This window comes from Danio aesculapii, chromosome 1 (genome assembly GCF_903798145.1).
Source record: "Danio aesculapii chromosome 1, fDanAes4.1, whole genome shotgun sequence".
NCBI lineage: Eukaryota > Metazoa > Chordata > Actinopteri > Cypriniformes > Danionidae > Danio > Danio aesculapii.
Window position 1 is genome coordinate 35,873,961 of NC_079435.1, and position 15,151 is coordinate 35,889,111.

General features: G+C 35.3%; 1 protein-coding gene across 2 annotated transcripts in view; it reads left to right on the forward strand.

Moving 5' to 3' along the window:
* Nucleotides 1-15,151, forward strand: part of trim2a (tripartite motif containing 2a) — a 50,557-nt gene that overhangs the window by 5,414 nt on the left and 29,992 nt on the right. The window contains exon 1 of one of the 2 annotated variants that reach the window (XM_056459528.1): nucleotides 5,993-6,135. The exons of the other annotated variant lie outside the window; for it this stretch is intronic. The gene's annotated coding sequence lies outside the window, so the exon portion shown is untranslated. Of the gene's footprint in view, nucleotides 1-5,992; nucleotides 6,136-15,151 lie in introns of those variants that run through there. 2 annotated transcript variants of the gene reach the window in all.

Here is a 15,151-nt window from a genome sequence, read left to right on the forward strand (position 1 = left end):
TTTTAAAGAAATCAGTGTTTTGGAACCTAATGAAGAGAGCAGAAGTCAATGATTATTTAATTGTTTAGTCTGAGATGTTTACTGTTCAAAAATATTTGAAATGTTTCTCAAAATAAACTATATTGTGTTCAAAGGGGGAAAAGTTTTTGTTTTTTACCGAGACATTTTAAAAGAATGTATTTTGGAGCAGTAATCACAATACCGTGAAACCGTACAATTTTTATCCAAGGTTATCATATCTTTAGAATCTTATACCGGCCCATGCCTAGTGACAAATAATTTAACAACTTAAATTTACAATGCAGAAATTACAATTCTTTTGTCTTAAATCCTTTAAATGGTGCCTTGATGATATTTATGAAATGACAGTGATTATGATTTAATTGTCTCGAGCACCTTTTTTCCTCTTTCTCATTAATTCACAATACTACAACACCACAATACTTTGGATCGGATTTAAACTTGACTGAATCTATTTAGTCAAAATAACTAATGAAAACCATTATTTGTACCCAATTCACAATACCTTTATCTTAAATGCTGGCAAACTGTCAATACCACTGCATCCTAAAGATAATTAATAACATTATAAATTATTTCATCTGAGGGGGGGTGGACTTCATCTCTCCATCTCTCCATGTGGTGCACATTAATAACCTATTTTTCAGAAATTTGCTTATCAGCTGTGACCGGTCCTCTTGCAAGGGATAATTTTTTGAGCTTTTAATTTTGTGGGACAATGCAGCCTCTGTGAAAACAAGGTTTACATATGTGTCTAATTATTAGTGAAATTAAATGATATTTTTGCAGAAACAATAATTTTCTCATCCTAAACTGGTTTCAAACTAGTTGTTTTTTGACCCTGACATTTAAATAGAACATATTTTGGAGCAGTAATCACAATACAGTAATTCAGTGAAACCATGATATTTTTATTTAAGGTTATCATACCATCAGAATCTTACACCGGCCCATGCCTATTGTGCACTCATACTGTAACTTGTTCTTACCATAAAGTTCAGTTGAACTGACAGTTGACCTTTTCCCAGACTATAATAGATGTCTCCCCTCTGCAACCCTGCCTCCATGCTCATTGACCTCTGTGATGATCCTTTACATAAAGTCATTGATTTGTTCCTCCCCATTACTGTCTGTGTATGCAGACAAAATACAAATGCTTGCACAAACACTTTATACTCTTGTGTACATGCATGCAATATATGGTAAAAATTGAATCGTCATACTGCAAAAGACAAACAGTTTCAAACGTAAAATAGATTTTGATATTTTGCCTGTGAACTTGTCGGTGTATTTTAATTGTTGATGATTAGCCATTAAAGGGATGCTTCACTTAAAAAATGACCCTTCACTTAAGAAATGACCCTTATGTCATTCCATAAGTATTTTGTTCATCATCGGAGCACAAATCAAAATATTTTCTATTAACTTTGACAGCTCTCTGATCCTCCTTATACTGCAAGAGTCATGGAAAAATTTAAAAACTAGAAAGCTGTAATACCAAGAACAACTTTGCTTTTGAAGCTATATGAGAATTATTCATTCATTCATTTTCTTTTCGGCTTAGTCCCTTTATTAATCCGGGGTCGCCACAGCGGTATCAACCGCCACTTATCCAGCACATGTTTTACGCAAAGGAGACTCTTCCAGTTGTAACCTATCTCTAGGAAACATCTATACACACTCACTCACACTCATACACTACGGACAATTTAGCTTTCCCAATTCACTTGTACCACGTGTCTTTGGACTGTGGGGGAAAACGGAGCACCCGGAAAAAACCCACATTACAGAACATGCAAACTCCACACAGAAACGCCAACTGACCCAGCTGAGGCTCGAACCAGCGACCTTCTTGCTGTAAGGCGACAGCACTACCTACTGTGCCACTGCGTCGCCCCTATATGAGTATTATTTTGTGCATTTAAAAATTACTTTACTCAAGTTTTTTCACTTCGGTTTTAGTTCTGGACACACACTCATGAGAAAACTAGACGTCATGCTGATGTGTAATCTGGATATGCCTTCACCCTCTTGCAAAGCAGAGAAAAACACAATTATGTTGTGCGATTTAGATCAGATTTTAAGCCAAATTATGACTTATGTGACTTTTTTTAACCGAGCCAAATTTCAGCTTTGCTGTACATCATTTGTTGTACTGTGTTTCTGCAATGTGCAGGGGAAATAGAGAGGCGATTTAAGCTCTCCTGATAGGTAATCAGGTGGTCAAAAGATTTTCTGACATGACAAAAACTTTGGCCAGCCCTTATGAGCCCTTATTGCACAGTTGAGTCAGTTACCAACTGATTGAGTCGAACTTAGTATTTGTGCCATCACTGCACTGTAATGGAATGATTATTAAAAGATATATTTCAGAATGCACAGAAATCATTAGAGTGTATGAAATTGTGTTTATATGTTTAAGAGATACAGATATGATTAGAAAAAAAAACATTTTGCAGTGTTTTTAATGTCTTCTTTTTATCCCAATTATCACACTTCTTCCTATTAGGTGGTGTAACTGCACCATTTGGTTTGCCAACTACCATTAAAGAAAATAGTCGAAGAGGTTTCACATGTTGATTTTGTGTGCACATGAATTGTGAGCTTTGGCTTTGCGTTTGATATTCCCATATTGTAGGTTGGTACATTTCTGAATTCACTTTTAATGTTATTCGTAAATAAGCATGAAGATTTGTTTGCCCAGTCTTATTTGTTCAAACCAGAATATACAAACATTAGCAATGTATATCAAGCACACTTCGCATACAGTATTGCTCTCTTGAACACATCCAGAACTGTAGCTGTAAAGAAGAAATTATTAAATAATTACACGCAAAAGTATTCACAGCTTCATATTATGGTTAAATCACTTTATTGTTTTGATAGTGGCCTTGGTACCTTTCTGTACTTTGAATGTTTCAGAATCCTTGCTGTCTATGGAGGGTCAGAGAGCTCTTGGATTTAATAAAATATATCTTAATTTGTGCTCTGAATATGAATAAATGTCTAACAGGTTTTGAGGGTGAGTATTAATGTAATTTTTATTTTTAGATGAACTTGCCCTTTAAAGTCATCATTCATGAAAATGTACTTTATTTTAATTCAGTAAAAGCAATAATATCCCTGCCATTGATTAAGATTGTTTCTATGAAACCTGTATGCTTTAGGGCTGGGCAGTTAGAATGTTCAAAAGCCAGATTATGAGTTTAAGTGTTCCTCCAACAAACGTTCAGAACCTAAAATCTTAGTCAGAGCATCTGTAATAATCAAATACTTGATTGCAGATTTATACAAGTTTGTACTTAAACCTATGTCCCAAAGTAAACTAAAATGAATGGATTTAGTTTGTGCTTGTAAAATGTAGAGAGAGCTTTGTTTTTGCTGTTGTTGTTTTGACTGATGTGGTCGAGGCCTTGTTGATCTCCATGGTCACTGGTCAGTATGGTTGTGTGAAGCTAATGTGAATTGCCAAGGCGGGTCATAAACAAAACAGCTGAGCTCAGTGTTTGGAAAGCCCTGTGATGGGCTGGCTGTTTTGAACAACATCATAGCAGAGCTTAACAATCTTTGGCATCTTTGCAAGCTTCGAAAAAAGGGGGATTTCTAACTACAAGTAAACCCAACTTTTAATGTCCTGTTGAGAAAAGAAAATAATTTTTAGTGAGTAATGGTGCACTATGTTGTTAATGAATTTTCTGATAAACTGTGCTGTTGCTTTGATACTGATGGGTCATATTTTGTTGTTGCTAGCACTCAAATGTGTAATGGTGTGCTATGTTATTAATGATTTATCCTGATTAACTGTGCTGTTGCTTTGATACTGAAGGGTCATATTTGGTTGTTTCTAGCACTCAAATGTCTGAATATTTATAATATTTATATTTTAATAGTTTATTGGAATTTTAGTGCTATTGCAGATTATAACAATTTTTTTTAAATGTGTTTTTTCTGTTTGTTATTGGTTGACGATTTTACAAATATTGATTAGATTTGTTACATTAGCAAAAATTCAATTGTTAATAGCGAATAAATGTAACCCTTAATACCAATTTCAGCATCAGAAATACAGATCTATATAATAAGCTATATAACAAAATATTTTAAGTTAAACTGGGATTTACCACAATTTAAAATTCTGTTCATTTTCTTTACCTCATGTTGTTAACTTAAAAGGTATTTATCATTCTCAAATTATTGTTTTTTTTTTATTAAGCTGTTAGAGTATACTTGTGTGCATCCAACACTTTGGCTGACAAGTGCAAGAGTAATAAATCAAACAGCTTGCCTTTTCTGAAGAAACATGACCACTTTAGGTGAGCAACAGATTCAGTTTAGAATTCTATTGACAACAGAGCACATAATCTCTGTAAAATTTGGTAAACACAGTATCAGCATGGAAACATGAGAATCAAATGTTTTTTTGTTTGTTTGTTTTTTACCTGTGAATTTCAAATAGCCGATGGCTCTTTTTTTGTTTGTGTTATATATCTGACACACCACTGGAGTAGGCTCTGTCTGCGGACTGCAAGACAGGGGTGTAACATTAAGGGGCGTTAGAGGCGTAATTTGTAGTACGTTAGAGGCATAACTTGAAGTTATGAAGGCGCTGTACATAAGTTATTAATGTCTACACCTGCTCCACACCTTAACCCAACCATTAGTTATTAACGTCTACACCTTCCCCAACCCTAAACCCAACCAGCATCTTTATTAATGTCTACACCTACCTAAACTCTTAACCCAACCATCAGTTATTAACGACTACACATACCCCAACCCTTAATCCAACCATCACCGTTATTAACATCTACACCTACTCCACACCTTAACCCAACCATCATCTTTATTAACGTCTATACCTTCCCAAGCCCTTAATCCAACCATCAGTTATTAATGTCTTCACCTTCCCCAACCTAAACCCAACCATCATAGTTATTAACGTCTACATCTTCCCCAAACCTAAACCCAACCATCCCGGTTATTAACGTCTACACCTTTCCCAACCCTAAACCCAACCATCATAGTTACTAACGTCTACACCTTCCCCAACACTAAACCTAACCATCAGTTATTAACGACTACACCTACCCCAACCCTTAACCCAACCATCAGTTATTGTTTATCCATTCCCCAACTCTAAACCCAACCAGTTTTTAACGTACAGCCGCAAGTTGCGGAGGCTTTCATAATTGACGTGCTAGCCATTGTACTGTTATTTGCCTCCATAGGAGGCAACTGTCATGACAAACGGATGAAGTCAGCGAATTGCATAGTGAAGTTGCTGAATGATTGTATGTGTGTAGTAAATCATTCCTCTTTGTTATTGTATCCCTGAACATTCTTTTAAATATCTTCTTTTGTGTTCCAAGCATAAAAGTTCCCAGATTTTCCTTTTTATTAACCTTAATCTCAGTCTTAACAATTTCATAAAGCTGTCATGCTTGTGAGCATGCATACACTGTTAGTTTTGCTCTAGTTTACTTTGTATGCTTGCGTGTGTTTTCATTCCAAAGCAGTCCTCCCATTCAGACTGCCATACTGTGAGTCAGCACTAATGATGCAAGCTGACAAAAGCAGCTGTATCTCATTGGTTTGCACTTTCTCATGTGCTCTCTCTGTCTCCCTCACGCACACATACACACAGAATCACACTCACTCACTTGCACACAAACACACAGGCACTCTTTCTTTTGCTTCTGCATCATTCATTCTAATCTGCTAATGTTGTTTTGGCTAAAAAAAAAACAGACCCATAATGATGCCATCCCCACCTTCATCTCCTCTAAAACTCAGAATTACATCACAATCCCACAATGCTTTGCAAAGAGTACTGCAGTGAGTTCGCATTTCAGGAGAGAGAGCGAGTTAAAGAGAGGGAGGGAAGTCAATGTTTACATGGTGAATTTATGAATGACGTAGCGAGTGAACGAAAGAAAGGTGTGGCCTGTAAAGAGAGTCCAGTAATCCCTCTCCTCATGTGCCAGTTTGAAACAGGCTGTCATCTCTTTTCTGGCTTAGCAGTGCTTAGATTTGCTCTCTGCTCATGTAGACGTGAAACGCAGCTTTACCGGGTATCAACATGTGGGATGGTGCCTTGAAAACAGTGGGTTGATGGTAGGTTACTGTGGAGTGCTTTCTGATTTACACACTTTTGTTTCTCTATTGATTCTTTCTCAATGCTGCAGGTAACATTTTGTCATAATAATACTGATGTATTTATATGCTATGTTGGCCAGAGTCTTCTTTTATTGTGGTGCATTAGTGATTGTATTTCTAATTTATTTGTGAAAAGATATTTTTATAATCTGTATGTAGAATAATCTTTATGCTTGGCGTAAAGACTTACTGCATTATGTTGTTACTTCTGGTGCTGTTAGCATGGTATGTAATGTTAGCCTTTTTGCCATCTATAAAATGTGTTTCAGTCTATATTAAAATCTGATGTCATCTTCATCATGTACTCTTTGATGTGACAGAGAAACTGTTCACCAGACTTGCTTATATAAATATTATGTAATGGACCAAAGCAGGGATGGCATGCGGACAAAGACAGGAGATTTAGGAGTCTGGGAAATCTGTTTTAGTTTCTGGAGACTTTGAAATATGTGTCTATAACAGTAGCCACAGAAAATTGTTATAAGATGAATATTAAGGCAGAAATTAGGGCCTAAGCAAATGCTCAGTCTTGAGTGGAGTGGATATTTGAGAGTTGTGGGACATTTTAAATCCAAACATAGAAAATTGTGAAATGTAAGTTATTCATTTGAAAGTGAATTATGTGGTCTCTGTCCTACGTTACTTATTAAAAAAGCATGTTTTCAAATAGAATTAGCCAATGCCTGTTTGACTCGCCACGCCCTTTTGCATAAAAATATGTAGTCTTAAAATTATTCTTATCCTTACGATATTTTATTATTTGTATAGGACTTTATTACAGTACTTACATTTGTGGCAAAAGCTTAAGTTCTGCAGATGTGTGGAAACTCTGCAAGTAATGCCAAGTTTAGACTGCATGAATTTAGCCCCGATTTTGACTCGCCGACAGGCTTTGAGGAATTGCCGACAAATGCCTGAAATCAATGGCATATTTGGTGCTCCTTCACATGAGTAACAATCAAAGATTCAAAGACACGATCTGAGAGAATCGCCGATGAGTCGCCGAAACCTGCACTGTGAAAAATGCAGGGTTCCACACAATTCATTCATGTTGTCACAACACAAATTAATTAACACTTTTAACAAATTTTGGATTGAACATGAAAAAATTAAGTTGTCCCAATGAAATCTCAGGAATTTAGTTTCTGCTCCTTTTCAAATAAGTAGTTTGAACGAGCACAAACATTTTTTTTTTTTTATGAGTGTGTGTGAGATATTTGGTATGCTAAATATCTGGACCTGTCGGCGATTCAAATCATGCCGTGTGAAATGTGTTCTGATTGAAAATAACTACGGCGATCACCTATAGCCAATAAGAGAGCAGCATACACTAGTATGAGTATCTGCAGGCCAGCGGGAGGTTGGGGAGAAGTTAAAAGCGCTTATTTTCAGTTTATTTGGACCCAAGAAATAGAGGAAAAACTAGTGTACATTTGGCAGGAGCACCTGTGCCTGTTTGACATGTTGTCAGAGCAATATCAAAACCGGGTCGAAAAAGAAAAAAGTTTGAGAGAAATTGCTAATTCCCTTCAAAAGTCAGGAGAGCAGAATAAATCGATTTTCTACCCCACTAAAGGCTTCTATCCTATTATGTAGTTAATAACTAAAGATATTCTGCATGATCTTTTGTTGTTTCCATGTCACTTTTCACGAATGTTTGGTTGTGAGACGTAGTTTGCGAACTGAGACAAAGTTGTCGGTGATTCCACATATTTTAAAGTCATGCAGCTCTGTGGCCAATCCATCTTGCAGTGCAAACACTGCAGAGACTGAATGCTACCCCAGACAGTCATGTGTGAAAACATCTGTGATGTAACAATTTTGAAAATCGTGCAGTCTAAACTTGGCATAAGACTTTATTTGAAAACCCATCTTTCCATCTAACATCTCCTTCTTGTAAAAGCTCTGTTTATACTTGTTTTACCCTGTTGTCCATCTTACTCTCATACTCTAAGCAGACACTTTATTAGGTTTAGGTATAGTTGTTCAGATATGTTATCGTCCAATCACATGGAACAAACTCAGTGAATGTAGACACGATTTGGTTTTAACTATGCATTAAGTTGAGGATGGAAAAAAGTTTACCCAAAAATACCTACTCATCCTCCAGTTGTTTCTTACCTGTTTGAAATTCTTTATTCTATTAAACACAAAAGAGGATTCATGTTTGAATGTTAGAAACCAGTAACCATTGAATTGCAGTGGGTTTTTTTTTTTTTTTTTTTTTCTACTGCATATCAATGGTTACCAGTTTCCAACATTTTCAAAATATTGTCTTTTTATGTTCATGAGAAGAAAGAAAGTTGTTATGGTTTGGGACCACTTGAGGGCGAGTAAATTGTGTGTAAATTAGCAGTTTTGGGGGGTAAACTATCGCAACTATCCAAAATTGGAATATCGCATGTGTTAATAAAGCAGCGTTTTCATCCAACGAGTCAAAGTGAACAAAATCATCGATCACTGATTTACTGGGGCCAAACATTAATGATCTCTTGTAACAATAATCACATGACCTTATTTTTTAATGCGCATACTGGAATTTGTTCGGTAAAAATGTTTCCGTAGTAGTTTATGTGCAAATTTTCTTATCGAGTTTATCCTACCCTGTTATGCGCATACATTTTTTTTTAATGCACATTTTCAAAACTTATGTGCATGTTGGCGTTTCCAACAAATCAAACAAATTTTTATGCACATATTCAAAATGTGCATAAAGTAGCAAAGAAAATAGTCTGCAAAAGAGCATCTTTGAATGCACAATATAAACCTTGAAACAGATGAGCTACAGCAGAAGAAGACACACTGGGGACACTCCTGTCTGCCAAAAACAGGAAACAGCTATTCACGCATGCTCACCATACCTGAGGTCTTGTTTATAAATGTGGTGTACGCACATTTCCGCCTCTACACCACATTTATAAACAAGACCTTTTTTCAGGACACATTCATAAACGACAGTTTCCCACACAGAAGTTAAGATAAACTCTAAGTAAACATTTTTAACTTTACCACTTTAAGGCGATTCATTCCTCTGTGGCGACCCCTGATAAATCAAGGACAAAATTGAAGGAAAATGAATGAATGAATTAGGAATGCACCGATTCCAATTTTTTGGAACCAATCCGATCTAGATACCGAAATTCTGAGTATCAACCGGTACAGATCCGATCCCGATATTGTGACTTTTTTTTTTTTTTTTTTTACGTAATGCAGTTTCTATAGTTCTGGTGATGAACTCAAATAACATATCTTCTTTAGTAAAAATAACAGACCTATAGACCTACTATACATGACAGACGCACAATATAAAAACATAATGCTTGCTATAAACTACATTAACCATTCGTTATGAAATTAATATGATCTGTTGTGGTCCAGCGTTTCCTTTTTTAATATTAAGATTTTTCTTTCACGTTAAACTATAGAATATAGTATCGAACCGATATCCGATCCAAGTATTGGGATCAGTGCATCCCTAGAATGAATGGATATTTAAATCATCATATGAGAAATAATCATTAGTAAATAAATGTATTTTGGTGTACATTCACTTTTAAGAAGGTTTCTATACAAATTTGATAACTAAGACCCCTGGACAATGGAAAAGGTTACCTGGTCTGATAAATCATGATTTCTTTAGATGGTAGAGTCAGAATTTGCTGTAAACATTATGAATCAATTTTAGGTTGCTGCTGGTGGTATAATGATGGTTGTTGTTGTTGTTGTTGTTGTTGTTGTTGTTGTTTTTAATCAATTGAGCATTGTTTAAATATCACAGTCTAACTGTATTTTGTTGCTGAACATGTCCGTCCCTTTATTACAACAGTGTGCCCATATAACGTTAGAGCTGGGTAACACACCAAGTTAGGGATCAAATTACATCAATCTGGTTTCTTGAACATGAGAGTAAGGCCCCGTGTACACTAATAAAAAAACTAATATGTTACTCTGATGGCTTAATCTAATAAATTTGAATGTACAGTCAGCAAATATGCAGCAACTTCATGATGCTATAGTGTAAATATGGACAAAAAATATCTGAGGTATGTTAAACAGTTAAATCAGTTTTAAAGGAATTAGTTTTTAGCAACAACAAGAAAAAAAAATTATTTAGGGTGAACTCTTTACTCACTCTCAAGTAGTTTCCAACATTACAAAGTGTACAACAGAAGAAGAAAAAAAAGTTTGGTAATTGTCCTGGATTATCTTTTAAGAGAATGCTAAACAGCCTGTTAAACAGCCTCTGGCTCAGCATATCTGCTGCAGTGGCCACACCCCAACATCTTTCTATTGGTTAATCCAGAGTTATTGGCAGATTTGATCAAACTATATCCCTCAATATGTTGATGGTCCTTGGGAAACTGTGTTTAAACTTTGGGTGGAAAAAAAACATAAATTCCATACTTACACTAGTTCTTTTCTTTAATTCACAGCGTTGTATTTCTTGCTTTTCAGCATTGTTAGTTCAGTTATTGAATCAGACTTCAATAACCAATGAATTTAAAAATAAATAAAATGTATATGTAATATAGTGCATATATCCAGCAATGGTCTTTTCAAAATTGATTTTCCTGCTATTAAGTTTTAGATTCTTCCTGTGTAGCAAATGTAATCTTTCTGTGAAAGATATACTGATGCAGCTTTTACATGACCCTTAAAAGTTGTACCTTATAATGTTCAATGTTAACTTGCAGTTGATTGAAATGGAAATATTATTGGACGATTTTTTTTTTGTCAAAATGACAATGACGCAACACGATTAGCTAACACTGATTAAAGATGATTTTGCATGAAAGTCCCAATGAAAATGGGACATCTGGTTACCCTTACTGTGAGCGACTTGACACCATGTTAAGTTAAAAATAGTTGACAATGAACCAACCAGATACATCTGGTAACAAGATATGCTGTAAGATACATTGTCATAATGTCGTATTAGCATCAGTAAATGAGAGTTAATTCACTTCACTTGTGCTCTGGCTAATTTTAATCTAACAACTTATGCTCTGGTTCAGATATTAATGGCCTCCTTCTGTCTTTTAGTGTTGCTATGGTGATGTGGCGTCAGTAAAGCTCTTTTTCAGTGTGATGAGAGGGTGGATGATGCCCTTGAGGCTTTTGCTGCAGCACTGTGACTGTGTCCTGCTTCTCTCCAGCTCAGATCTACTGTATTTGTGACATGCCCTACATTGCAAGCTATCAGCACTTCCTGTGAATCATATCTAACGTTTCTATCTCAGATGACAGTTTGTGGATGTTGCTTTTTCCCTCTCTAATCCCAGTGCCCCACCAGTCATTTTTCATCAGATTTTTCAGTTGTAAGATGTGCAGCTGTATGATGTACTAAGTATTTGGACCGTTAAATATTATTTTTTTTACTATGCGCAATATCACATGAGTAACAGTGCGACATGGCTGTATATCAGCACTGGTGGGAGGTGTGCCTAAGGCCCAATCCCAATTCTATTTTTGTACCCCTATCCCTTCCCCTTGGCCCTTAAAACCGAGTGTAAAGGGTAAGGGCTTCGAAATGTACCCCTAAGAAATGGGACAGCACTACAGCATCTGCACACATCATCACATGTCATCGCAATCTCGTGTTTCAGATGATCGCGACTGCTGTAGTTGTGGTATACACAAATGCAGCACCGCCCCCTTTCCCCAATCATGTCAAGAAACACTGATGCTTACTGTCAAAGGCTACATTATTTAAGGACATTCGTTACAACATAATTTGTTTCCTTTTTAATTTTAATATTTCGTTGAAATCTAAATGTAACAAAGGCACATCAGCACCAAGGAAAAATCTGACGCTCAAGCCGTAATCTTTAAAATGATGACATATAAAAAATCTCAAATATATTTCAGAAGATTGTGATACAATACAACTAGTGAATCATTGATTAAATCCTTACTTTCCACCCGCACAGTTAAGTAGTGGACGAACTCAAACAAAAATATAATTTGTATATTTTTCTTGGAAAAAAAATATCTTTTTAAAACAAATTTCGTATATAGTTTGTCTCTTTGTTTAAATATTTTTCTTGATCAGCTATCTTCTTGATAAAATAGAAGAACGAATAACATTTGAGGTGAAGTGCTTCAAAACAAATCTGCTAAGCTTCAACTATGGCGAATCACGAACTGGATTGTCAAATAAAATAATAATCTAGCCTAAAAAAATTTAAGTGAAATATTCAGTTTCAGAGAAGCCTATATTAAACAGTTGTGTTGGTCAATTACAATTGAATTAATTTAATCAAATTATTTTAATGAGCAGGACAGCCATTTACAAAGTATTTGCAACAGCACTGAGCATGTTCCCGCATTACCTCAGTGGTACAAACTCTGTTGGAAGGGTGAGAAAACTCAGAAACTCATTGTGAGAATGGAGAGGTCTGCTTATATATTCAAGTCTGTCAGATAAAATTGTTTAAAACATCTTGAATAGTATAGTGGTTCCATGCGAGGAGGCTGCGCAGCAGCTGGATCTGATCTGTCTGATTAAAGAGATAGTTTCCCCGGCTCAGGTGCTGATGAGACTGTGGTCTCCACTCAATGTGGGGGATCAGTATTGGTCTCATTAGTTTTAGGCCTTTTGGCAAAGGTCTCAATTAAGTTTATCTGTTTTAAAGAGCGTTTACTCATTTTGAACCTTCTTTTAAACAATAGCTATCTGAATTGTAATTTTTAGTGTGTGGAAAAACCCTCAGCAAAACTAATGCTAATTTCACCAACGTCACTTTAGAGCTAGTGTTTGAATGATTATCTATCTTACTGCCTAAAGTGTGAGCAAAATCACGTTTTGTCATCATTTTAAGATTATAAAGCTGAACTGCATGAAATGCCATTAGTCTAGAGACCTTTTACAGTATTTCTGTTGCAATTAGGATATCACAATAATTAACCCTCAAAAAGCCAAAACAAAGCAAGCACTACCAGATTACTTTGGTATAAATACAGCACTAAAACATACAAAAGAAATTTGATCAGCTGTAATTTGAAATTATGCTGAGTTTTTCTCCTCTTATTATGCAGTCTCTGTTGCCATCTTGTGGCGGAACGTCAACCGTCTTTGCTCTGCTCAGTATGACAGGCTGATGGATGCTGACTTGCTGTATCTCTGAAATGATGAATATTTGAAATGGGCACTATCCTTTATAAATAAACTACATAGTTGCACTATAAACAACTACATTCTCACCTAAAAACTGTCATGAGTCTATTGATCTGCTGTTACTCTATGTGGGCGGAGTAATACAGGGTGAGGAGGCTGTACGTGTGCTGTTATTGCAGAATATCGCACAGCTGTCAGTCAGATTCAAGAACCAGACCATATATTAAGTGTAAGTTCCACAATGTGACGATTATTATTCATTATTATAATTTATTACTTAGTAATATTTTGGGCAGTACGGTGGCTCTGTGTGTGTGAATGGGAGAGTGTGTTGGTGTTTCCCACAACAGGGGTTGTGGTAAAAAGGGGATCGACCAGTAAAATGAGTAATTGGTTCATTCCACTGTTCCAACTTCTGATAAAAATATATATATATTTTTTTTTTTGCAGATTTTTTGATAGATTTTTATGTAATATTTAAATTTTATTTTATTTCAGCTTTGTTTCATTTAATTAATTCCTAAAAGAAACTGTAGTATTTTAGTTGTATTTAACAAAAAACAGAACTGGTTTAGAACAGCACTTTTCATTACCAATAATTTTGCATAAGTTAATATTATTAGAGCTCACCAAAGAAAAAAGAAACTTCAGTCATTTACTCCCACTCCACTTGTTTCAAACCTGTTTGAGTTTCTTTCTTCTTAAAGAAAAGAAAGAGGTTTACACTGGAAATGGTTGCAGTTACTGAATAAATGGGTTTGAATGGAACTTGGTATTGGTGTTGGTATTGTGGTTACCTGAAACATTTCTCTCTTAGAACATAGTCTCAATTTTCCTCACCATTGACTACAGACCAAATGAGACAAACGGTATGTTTGTATTTAAAGATAAATTATAGAACCTTTTTTAACTGTGTTTATGTAGAATGAGGCAAAGCATTGATGTGACTGAATTATGATATGAAAATAGGTTGTAACCAGGTTTGCTAAAATATAGACTTTAATAGAAATGTTTCACTCAGAAATGATTACCTATTATTAATTAAACAAGATGTTAAAACCCATTTCAAAATATAATAAAAATGGTATGCTCAATTTTAGTGCGTTCTTTGAGTATACAACTAGTTTACTAAGTGATCTTAAAGGTACAATTTACTGATAGCTTTTTGACGTTTTTGAGAGTACACTTTCAACTTTACCCCAAGTAAACTACTAGTTTTGTAGTTTTTATATTACAGGTGTATTTATAAGTTTTCTGGAAGTGATTTTTCTGAAAAGAACATTAAATATATAATATTATATAGTTAAGTACTTTTTTTTTTAGTAAAAGCAGTACAGTACTAACAGTACACTAGAATAAACTTGATTTTTTTAAAGGGTTGTACAGCACCCAATTGAGACAAACCCTCCAATTTTCTCTTTATGAGTTGTCATAAATAATTTTTTCCCTAGTCTGTTATGTAGATATTGTCCAGAAGCCTGTGTTTAGACTTTGACTTTGTGGTGAGTGGGTTGACTTGCAGATGCAGGATTCTGCTTTCCTCAGCAGCACTCTGGACATTTGGCCTGATCTTCGGCCTGACTTTCTGTGCTATGTGCATTAAAACTGACAGCTCTTAAAGGGCTAATGCAATATTTACCGCTACAGCTGTTTCCACTCTGAAAACATCTTAGGGGTACTGTAGGATACATTTTGAAAATAAAAATAGATATTTACAAAACTGGCGATGAAATCCAGCCTACAGTAGCAAAAAGATGCCTTGTTTAAATGCAGCTGTTCCAAAAAGAATTCCAAAATTCATTGTAACCTGTGTTAGGAACTTATTTAAGGATGCAGGATAAATTGGATTTTTTTTAT